This window comes from Leiobunum rupestre, chromosome 5 (genome assembly GCF_980474605.1).
Source record: "Leiobunum rupestre chromosome 5, qqLeiRupe1.1.hap1, whole genome shotgun sequence".
Lineage (NCBI taxonomy): Eukaryota > Metazoa > Arthropoda > Arachnida > Opiliones > Sclerosomatidae > Leiobunum > Leiobunum rupestre.
The window spans coordinates 59,685,959-59,697,895 of record NC_143388.1 but is presented as its reverse complement, the minus strand read 5'-3'; positions in this window follow the sequence as shown (position 1 = coordinate 59,697,895).

Here is an 11,937-nt window from a genome sequence, read left to right as displayed (position 1 = left end):
TACAGGACTTCAAAATACCAACAGGAAATTTCGAACATTCGCCATAAATTCGATCCCGAAAAGAACCAGCGCCCCTACTCTAAGAAATCGGGATGATCTATGCAAATGAGTAGACAATGCAAAACCAAAAACTAGAGTATAAAAAAGTAAATTAATTAGATGCACAATGCGACTACAATCGTTCCAAGCCGCATCTATGACTAGACTACTGAGTCACGTGTTCTCAAATAATCTATCAACTTCAAAAATAACAAAAACCATACGGATGTTGCTATTTATCATACGTAAAGAGGTATAACCATTTAGCTCGTGGCCGACGATTTGGTGATGAGAATAGTTTCGCTCCGTTGATGCACAGGAGGCTCGAACAAAACTAAGCTGCAGAGCCGATAACCCTAAGTTTCTTTTAAGTCTTGTTTGGAACTTAACTTCTTCTCGGAGCTGAATGCTTGTTACGATCGGGTCAAATACATAACCTTTGGTTCTAAGTGGCCTAGTCCCAGTGGTGCTCGGTTATGGAACGCCAAATGTGTCACAATTTGCCCAAATTATGCGCGTTGGAAAATTTGGCGCGCAAAATCGCGTTCTCCAATCCGGGCACAGAAAACAAGTTTTTAACCAATCAAATGCGTAAAATTTTTGCGTGCAAAAATATTTCGATGCGTGTCAAAATATTTCGGAGGTTTATTTAAAAATACCGAGTCTTTTTAACGCGCAAGGCCTGTAAGCCAATGAATTTTAACTTTACATATCAAAATTTAAATTCAACCAATTAGGTTTGAATTGAACGTAAAGGCGGAGTTTAGCGATAGTAGAAAACATTTCAGTACGCCAAAACTTTTAGCGCGCAAAATTGGTTTCTTGCGGGTTAATTTCTTCAATGTCATTTGCACTTTCCCATTGGTTGATATTTGTAAACGAGCACGCTATTGGCTTATTTAGGACACGCCCAATTTTTGAAATTAAAATTTTGGCAGGTGTGCAAGATTTTAACGCGCTAAATTTTCACCCGTTAATAATATTTTTGGCGAGTGCAAAATCTTACATTTTGCATTTCATAACGCGACAAAAGCAAAATTTAACGCGTTATATTTCGTTTCGACGCGCAAAAAAATCGCGGTCATCAAAATATTTCGACGCGCTGAAAAAAAAACAACGCGCCAATTCCAGAAGCCGCGCGTCAAAACTCGCTTCCGGCGTGCAAGAAACTCGTTTCCGGCGCGCACGAAAATCGCTTCCGGCACGTAGTAAAATGTGGAATTTATTTTAGAGATTCGAAAAATAAAGCGCGAAAATAAAGATTCTCTTTAGTAGTTGTTTAGATAGTTATATAAAAGATGTCGCTTATTTTTCATTTAACCTAATAACTTAAAAAACAGTGTCTGATAATTAAGATATATTTCAAACTTTCAATAAAAATCATTATGAAACCATAAAAATACTAAAAGTACGGAAAAACTTGTACTTAATTCGTGAATGATCTTTAAAAGCTGAAGGGGATCGTACGAAGCACTAAATGTGGTAAGGGCCTTTCGCTAATAAAAAAAGTTCAAAATCAAATTTCATGGGAATATTACCTCCTGTCAATTTTGAGGGAAAATTTGACCAAAAGTTAACTAATAATAGCTAGAAATAATAAAACAAAAATATTGCGAACAAAATAATCATATTTTTGAGATTATAAAATTATTACAAATGAAAAACACAAGGTAATATTTTTTAAGAGACTACCTCACGACCATTATTATAGAAAAATAATTTTTAGAGACTCGTTTTTAACGCTTAAAAAGTGGGTAGATGTCACTTCTTTAAAACCAAAATACACAAGAACAAATTTTAATACAATAAAAGCCCACATCAAGTACAGTCTTTTGAGACCAAAAAATATTTTTTTTAAAAATAAGGTATTTTGGGTATCGGCAATCAAACTTTTTTAAAATTTAATTTCCAGGATTAAATTTTTAATCATGATTATTAGGACATCTGGTAAAAAAGTGATCTGCCCCTCGGAATACATTAACCTTTATTTATACTAAAACATATTTAAAATGGCTCCAGATATAAATAGAAAGTAATTGTTGTTTTACCCCTATTGAAATATTTTTATTTTTTTATCTGAAATATTTTGAGATAGGGTCAATGGAGGTATGTGTGATCAAAATATTTTTTTTGGGAGTTTACTTGAAATTATTCCTAAACACAAAATAGCATACTCTTAAGAATTGGCACCATTAATATGGGCACTTTATCCTACACAACTACGCAAAAAAATTAATATCGAGTAAATAGTTATTTAAATATTAATTATTTAATTTAACTCTGTTACTGATCACACTTACCCCCAAAATGTGGGGGGATGGTGATCACGTGAAATCCTTGACCAATCACTATGAAATTACATCCAGAGGTGAAATATGGTGTCCCAACAAGCTATATTTTTTTCGTAGCTCTAAAATAATATCTTCGTGTGGTCACATTTAATTCAAAAAGTAGAAACTCCACCCACGGAAATATATTTTTATGTGTCCTAGTATTATTTTTCAGAGGTTTCTATTTTATTTTAAACCAGTGGAGTTTTCAAGGGGGGTCGAAATTTGAATTTTACCCCCTCTAACCTAAACGTCTCCGTAGCGTTTGAAAGGAGCAATGTACAATAATTTCAAATATATCGTTTTATAGGTATTTGACTTAGGAACAACCAATTATGTTCAGAGTTGGGCAAAAGGGGCGGAAAGGTGGCAAAAATTTAAAAACTCTCAGCTTTTTCTCGAATTTTCACCCCTATTGAACCAAAATGTTGCCATATCTCTTAAAAGGAACATCACATGATGAAATTGAAGGTATCGTTTTATAGGCAGTTGTTTAAAGAACAATCTCGTACAATCGGGGTGGAACAATGCGGGTAAAAGGGGAAAACAATGCGGGTAAAAGGGGAGGGGAAAATGTTGAAATTAGTTCAAATTACATTTTTGATCCTACGCGGTTCTTATCACGGTTTAATACTAAAAGCAATGCTCAAGAACCCTCAATATCTGAACAAAGAGGAACTTTCATTAAAATCGTTTCAAGCCTTTTTCGCATCTTTCAACATGAAAAAAACGAAGGAACGTCCGAATTGATTTCGACTATATTTCTTAACGTATCCAGTTGAAATTAACTATTTCCTTAATTACTAACTACATTTAAAACTTAGAGGGTTGTGCTTTAGTCAAATACCTATAAAAATATGTATTTGAAATTATTCCGCGATACTTTTAGGTTAAAGGTTTTAAAAATTCACATTTCACCCCCCTTAAAATGTAAACTTGTAAAATTACTAGGACATATATAGAACATATTTCCGTCGAGTGTCCACTTTTTAAATTCCATGGACACGAATGTGTTTTTTGTGACAATACAGACTAGACTAAAAAAACAAAACAAATGAAATCTTTAAACTATTTAATTAGAGGTCGGGGACGGTTAATCATTAGCCATGTTCAAATTGATTTTTTTCGGGAAAAAAATGTAAACAAAGAAATTTACCGGTTAATATTTCGGAAAATGATTAAAAAACATGTATTATTCGTAAAATTTGAGCTTTTTATCGAAAAAAACGTCGTTTTTCCGATTAATTTTACAAATTTATCAAAAAATTAATCGGATAGTACAGAAATATAAATTACTTGATCAAAACATTTTCCGAATAATTTTGAGAGCTTTATCTATTGAATAAAAGTTAACCATCCCCGACCTCTATATTTAATTGCGCATTTTAACAATAAACGTATAATAAATATGAAACTTATAATACTGAACTAGAGCTATAATATATATCATATAGAAATCAGTTTCAAAGTTGATTTTCTCGGATCTTAATTATTAATGTTACGAGGTTTTTAAACTAAAGTACCCAGATGCGTATAAAGATAGCTAAAGCTTAACATTACCTTTATTTAGTAAATTTAAATAAAAATTATAAAAAGTTGTTTAAAAACCATAAATTATTTTACGAAAATTTAACATTGATTACACTTACCCCACACTGCAAATTTAGAAAGAGTGTTTCTAGATTAAATTTTGAAAAGCTCACATTATTAGCAAAAATAGAAAATTTTCCTAAACGATAAACCGACTACAAAATACCAAAATATGAAGCCGGTTTGCTTTTAATTTAATAGTTTAAAAATCGATTTCAAATAATATATATTACTACTGGAACGTTGTAGAATCTAAGAATCAAAGAGTCAGTTAAAGAATCGTGGAATCTATAGTGGAAATAACGGAATAGGAAGTGGAATCTAATGAAATATAGAGAATCAACCAGGAGTATATAGGAATCGCGGATTCAAAGTTCGAAAATCGTTTTTCCAGAATCCCAGTAGAATCTAAGAATCATGGATCATGATTCCTTGATTTGGAATCTTGTACACAATTTTTCGAAGTGACTGATCCCTGGAATGCGGTAATGTCACTCCGTACACTGCAAAAAAAGGTTTACTAGTAAATCACTAAAAGCACGCTAAAAGTGCGCAACAAAATCGGATCACTATACACCAAGATATCACATTTGGAACATAGTACTTCGTGTGTGTGTAACTAGTGTACTATAGTGATCTACAAGCGTGAATAATACGTTCTTTAAGCAATTCAAAAGTGTGTCTAAATTATTTTTTTAGATATATCTGTAGTAGCAGAAAAAGATACTTATATCATTCACGTTAATAAATTGCAAACAAAAATAATGCCGTTCAATATTAGAGCACTAATTGATCACCTGCGCAACAAAATTGGCTCACCTGTTCACTTAAAGAAATAAGGGAACACTACTGTTTAAGTCTTCTACTGTGTTTCCGGTGTGTTCTTTAATTGATCAGTGAGCCAATTTTGTTGCGCAGGTGATCTTTTAGTGCTCTATTTTGAACTGTTTTTGAAACACGTTCAGAATGCCAAAAACACTACAAGATCACTCAGGAACACTAAAAACACACCAAAAAACACTTAAACAGTAGTGTTCTATTATGTGTTTCCTAAGTGTGCTTTAAGTGAACAAGTGAGCCAATTTTGTTGCGCAGTGCTCTATTTTGAACTGTTTTTGAAACACTTTCAGAATGCCAAAAAACACTACAAGATCACTCAGGAACACTAAAAACACACCAAAAAACACTTAAACAGTAGTGTTCTCTTATATGTTTCCTAAGTGTGCTTAAAGTGAGCAAGTGAGCCAATTTTGTTGCGCTGGTGATCTTTTAGTGATCCACCTGTACACACTTTTGAATTGCTTAAAGAACGTATTATTCACGCTTGTAGATCACTATAGTACACTAGTTACACACACACGAAGTACTATGTTCCAAATGTGATCTCTTGGTGTATAGTGATCCGATTTTGTTGCGCACTTTTAGCGTGCTTTTAGTGATTTACTAGTGAAAGTTTTTTTTGCAGTGTACTGTCCGTGTTTGATAACTCAGTGCACTGCAAATTTGATATACATTTAGATAACATGTCGAGAACACTTATGTGCTCCAATGTGATCTTGTAATGTGTCTATGTGAACTCACAATGTTCTTAAAAATCATTGTGTGTTCTTCTTGTAAATCATGGTGGTATTTAAGTGTTTAGGTGTTCTAAAATTGTAGAATGAAAATTTTCAGAACATTTTGCATTTCAAGAACGTTTGTTTCGCATATCAAGAACATTATTTTTTCAAAGTGATCTTGAGATGTCTCCAGTTTTTCATATTACACAGGCAAAACGGGTTAAGGTTTTGAACACATTTTAATGTTCAAAACTTTAACATGATTAGTTTGTTTGTGTTCATGTAAGAATAATGAGTACGCCTAGAGGTCGGCGTTTGGATAACAATTAACCGTTTGTTTAGATAATATCCATTAACAAAAATTATCCAAAAAATAATCAGTTATTTTTGGCTTTTTCCCATATTAAATCGTTTGTGTCCATGGATAATATCCATGGATAAACGGTTAACCGCAATTTTTATGATTAATTGAAATTTTGCCAGTTAATTTATCTGCTCCACCGATCTCTAAGTACGCCCTCTTTTGGCGGCAGGCGCTAATAGTAAGAGGTGGCGTTTAAGCAGATGTTACTGACAATAAAAGTTTTTAGTGGGAAATAAGACTCCACCAAAAATTCTGAGGTACAGTTGATTGAAAATTCTTCTTCCAGAGTTAAATTTTTGAAGCTACATGTGCGAAATGGCCTCCCATAGCCATTTTTAAGGGTTTTTAGTAGGAATTAGGTCACGCTCACAATTCTGAGGTACACACTCTAAAAAAAGTGAGGTCAAATTTTGAACCAAAATCTAGGTCCTTATTGTTCCAGTCCAAAGATTTGGAAACAAAAGAGGAAAAATTACCCAATGTGGTTCAAATAATAACCCCCCCCCCTTCCCCAGGGTCAAACAGAAGTTACCTAAGTTACAGCAAATTAACCCAAAAAGACCCACCAAAATAATCTAATACAGCTGCCAGTGGATTACATAAAAGTCTAGAAAGTCTGGTTTGTAATGATCAGGTACTGCAACCAGCTGTATGAGATTATTTTGGTGTTTCGCACTTTGAGTAGTTGAGAAATAACACTTGGTGGCAGTACTTGACCATTACAAACCAAAGTGTTTTTTTCCTTTACTTTTTGTTATCCACTGGCAGCTGTATTAGATTAGTTTGGTGTTTCGCACTTTGAATAGTTAAGAAATAACACCTGGTGGCAGTATTTGACCATCACAAACCAGAATTGGTTTTTCCCCATACTTTTTGTTATCCACTGGCAGCTGTATTAGATTAGTTTGGTGTTTCGCACTTTGAATAGTTAAGAAATAACACCTGGTGGCAGTATTTGACCATTACAAACCAGAATTGTTTTTTTCCCATACTTTTTGTTATCCACTGGCAGCTGTATTAGATTATTTTGGTGTTTCGCATTTTTAATAGTTGAGAAATAACACCTGGTGGTAGTACTTGACCATTCCAAAACAAATTGTTTTTTTCCTATACTTTTTGTTATCCACTGCCAGCAGTATTAGATTATTTTGGTCGCTCACAGCCTCACACTGAGTAGTTGAGAAATAGCACCTGGTGGCAGTACTGTACCATTACGAATGGTCAAGAACTGCCAACTAGGTGCTATTTCTCAACTTATTTTAGTGCAAAACACCAAAATTAAGTAATAGAACTGCCAGTAGTTTAAATTTTAAGTATTTAAAATGAAAAATTTAATATTCTGAATCCTGACGCAATATCATCTAAAGTTTTACCCAACTTTATGTTTTGGTTTTGGATGAACTTCAGGCATATTATCATCACAGGTTTTACATCGCATACACCAATTCTGTCTCTGCATAAGTGAATTTTTATTTTACACTAATTGTTTCTACACTGTTTAAAAAAACAATATTTATTGTGATTTTTTTTATAAAATACTCTTAACATCATTTAGTTAACATAACTACCGTATAAGGCATATTGTAACTGTAGATTAATATTTAACTTGCAAAGTTGGGTACTTTTAATATAATAAATTGGAGTGCCTGTTAAGTTTTTAACGATGTTATTTAACATTTCTGGCTCAAATTTTTAGAATTTTATTTTTATTTTAGTGGTTTCCAGATATTGTGTTCGTGTGTTACCAGTGTGTTGGCTGTTTGTGCTTCCAGTTGTAGTTTTTTTGTTTTAGTAGAATTTGACCCTTCCGGTATGAATTGATTTTTATTTTATTTGTAATTAAATGTAAATAAAATTCCATTAAATTGATTTTTATTTTTCCTGGAACCTTTTAAGTACACTTCCAAAAACAACATCTGTAGAACACTTTAGGTGCTCTTAAATTGGGAATTTAAGTGCACCATACACTTTCAGAACATATTAAGTTCACTTTAATAGCACACTTTTAGATCATAAGAACATTTTTAGTTCATATAATGTTAACGTTTTAAGAACGTTGAAAAGTGCTAAGAACATGATTAAAGCTCTTTTAGGACACTTTGTAGGTGTTCTTCAAACATTCCTGAAATGTATGTGATCTTAAATCGATACCGTTCTAGGTGATCTTAATGTGTTTTTATTGTGTTCTTTAAATGTACCTCAAATTTGCAGTGTGACTATCGTACTTTTCAGCGACGCAGAATACGCAGGCTGTGGAAAGACTAGATTATCAACATCCGGGATCGATTTGTCTCTTGGGGTCCACGCCAGTCATTAGTGCCAGCAGGAAGCAACATGTCATTTGGTTTGCTCTCTCTACGACAGAAGCCGAGTTGGTAGCAGCAACAGAGGCGGCAAAAGATACCTATTGGCTCTGAGGCATTCTCTACGACATTCAAGGAGACAGAGACATCGACGTACCGGTTATAGTTAGTGTAGGGAGCTGTTGGCTCGCGTGGCGCGAAGGGCTTGTCACCACCCTCCTACGCATTGAAAGCCGGCCACCTGAATGAATGGCTTTAGAAAAGTCGCTGGATGACTTAGGCCTAAGGTGGTGGAACTATCATACTAATCAGTAATCCAGAGTTCCAACCTCTAGAGCTCGGCGAAACAGATAAATTAACCGCTTTAGTTTTGATTAACCATAAAAATTACGATTAACTGTTTATCCATGGATATTATCCACGGCTATATAGCAATTTGACATGTTAAATAATCGGGTTTTTTTCGGATAATTTTCGTTTGTGGATAAAAATAAATAAAGTGATTATTTCTTATCCAAATGCCGAGCTCTACCACCGTCACACGAAGCACATCAGCATCCGAAGACCAGTTGGCTTATATTTTTACACCAAGCCACTTGGAAACGAAATTGTCTTACGCGTTCGCCAGAGATTAAATCTCCACACGCAGAAAAAAGTCTTCATCGAGGACAAGTGTTGCACTTTTCTCTTTTCTGCTCCTGCTTTAATTGTTTGTACATAGTAACGAAGTTTTTTTTATCTGATAACGTTTAATTTTTAACTATATATATATATATATATATATATATATATATATATATATATATATATATATATATATATATATATATATATATATATATATATATATATATATATATATATATATATATAAATCTCACTCGCAATCTCAATCTTGTATTATCATTGTCCTATGAATTTTGATGTGTTTTAATATTTTGCGTTTTAGTTAAATAAACCAGTTTCTTTTTAACTTAACTTGTCTTGGATCTTTAATGATTAAACTTCATCAAATCTTATTACCAATATAATTTTAAAACACTTAAGAAAGGTTTTATAAACTTGGGTACACGACGAAAAGAATAAAATGTCTAGCTAATACAAAGCCCCATGTTCTATTAAGTTATGAAGAGTTTCAAGTCCGAAGTAGAAACGCGAAACGAACGCCATGAAGGATATAATCAGGTGGCTCCCGATGTTGTCGTTCAAACCAGGGCTGCCTTATCTATAAGGCAGACTAGGCAAGGTGCCTAGTGTCTACGAAACTTTTAAGAGACATTAGGGCCTACGATTCCATATAATAGGGCCAACGACGGAAAGGTTAAAACGGCCCTGGTTCAAACTTAGTAAGCGTTCTGTTTAACCTCTCTATTTGCTCAATTGTATTCTTTAAACACGCTTTTGTTATCAAACAGCACTACAATATTTTCCCCGCATCTACACTCAACGTTCCCCGTATGAATCGTTTTTGTTTAGATCGCTTGTTGCGCTGGAAGTCTAAGTAAGAGAGGCTAATTTCAGTTTTCCCGAGGATTATAAACACGTTTAAGATTTTTTTAATTATTTTTTTTTAATTCCTTGAAGATTTTCGCTCTCCAACAAAATTAACCAAACGTAAATTTTAGCGTATCTTTTTGTTAATTATAAAGCGAGTTTTATTCGATTGATATAAATATGATAAATAACAGTTATAATAACGTGATATTTTGGTGTCTCGAGAAAACATATTTGGTATAGTCAAAATAATTTTAATAGACTTTCTAAAACTTACATGGCTATTTTGAACAATTATCCCCGCCACATATTTTCCACTTATTAGTTCCACCTTACCAACATACTTATTAAAGGGGACCTAATGGTTCAAAAATTATTAGCGACAAATAATTAATTTTAAAAATATACTAATTTAAATATCAGCCTATCTTTATTTGTTGGGAGTGGTAATGGCGCCAGTAGGACCACAATATTCGCAAAATACGCTGCTGTAGTAGACGTGGGGTCTAAGGATTAAAATGACGGTGTCCGAAAAAAAGCTTTTGTTAAAGGATTATAATGACGGTGGGCTACTATACAGATAGGAAATAAACATTTCATAAACCGAATTCATTTTCCGCTAACCATGTCCGATAGCGGGTCTACGCGTAGTTCCACAAGTTCGGAAGATTCTAATTCTGTGAATTCTGGCCACGAGAAGAGTGATTATAGGCGTTATTTAACGCAATATATATAGTATAATAATAAAGTTTTTAATCATTATGAAATCCACGATTTTACCAAGGATCCGTTAATATTAATCGAGTGGCTGCAAAGCCTCAACCTAATTGCGAAAGATGTAACGTGTATCAATAATTAGTTTATTATCGAGATTCCGCTAATTAAATGAATGTAGCTTTCAGAGCCCAAAAAATATTTGTATTTAATTGTAAAATTTCGTAGACCTCCAAGATTAATAGAAATTAAATCAGTAAATTAGCTTATATACTTTATTAATTTAATAAACATGCTTTTGAAAACATCTTAAGGGCCAGACACTTCGACCCCGGTTTGAAGGGCGGCTGCCGACGGGGGATTGCCTTTTGAGGGGCGATGATCCGTCCGACTGTCTCTCCAACGATCGGTGCGCGAGCTTGACTGACTCGCCGAAGGGGCCGCGACTGAATCCGTAGTTTTCCGGCTCATTGCACGTGCTTTTTCGCGGCTCTAAATTTCTTTACGAAGGAATCCGAGGAAGTCTTTGACTTTCCATACGGCTTCATCTTCATACTGGCGCGAAAACTGCAAGTTCAAATCTTCCGGAATTCTTTTCGTCAATACCGACATTAAGAGTCCTCCTCCGTAGGTGTCGCTTTCTACCCCGAGCGCTTCTAAGCTGCTGATTTGCACCTCGCACGTGTCGTACAGGTTCCGGAGCGCGGAGAGGTCCGTAGCGCGGCTCACTGGAGCGAGGGCGAGGAGGGCATCGAGATGAGCGCTGACGATAGCTTTCTTGTCTCCGTAGCGTTCCTTGAGGCGCTTGATCGCGGGCTCATAGTTGGCGTCGGATAGCTTGAATCCAGCGATGCTTCGAGCGGCTGGTCCTACCAGGTACGATTGTAGATAGAAGAACTTATCCGCGTTGCGGAGCTGATTATTTTTATGGATCGTAGACTCAAACAAACTCCAGAATTTAGGCCAGGCTTGCGGGTCTCCATTGTATTTGGCGATTTCCAGCTGCGGCAGGTTTACTTTAACCGTTTTCTTTGGCTCTGGCGTTGGTGTCATCTCTTTGACTTTTTCTAGGAACCTCTTGGCTGTAGCCTTGGCGTGAATTACCTTTTCTTGGAATTCTAGGGCATGCTGAATCTCTTCGTCGAAATTCGCTGGATCGACCAAATCTTCGATCTCTCCGTCCGATTGAAGCAGAAGTTTCTCTTTGGCTTTCAGCTGCATGATGGCTTCCTCCAGAATGTCAGTATCTGGATCTTCTTCAGCGATTTCCGTGGTTATAGATTTCATAATAACGTTCGTTAAATTACGGATCGCACTGCGTTTCCGAATTTGTTAATCAAGTGCAGTTGTCATTTTACCGATATTTTTATCCGATTGTTCCGTTGTATCCGAGAGTTCTAATATTTCCGATAGTCCGGTACTAGCTGATTGTTCAGACTCTACCGAGAGTTCAGAAATTTTCGATTGGGCGTCCGACGCGTTACTCGACGAGTCACTCCGCGTAAACCGACCGTACTTATCCCGGGTTCGCGGCACCATAAGAG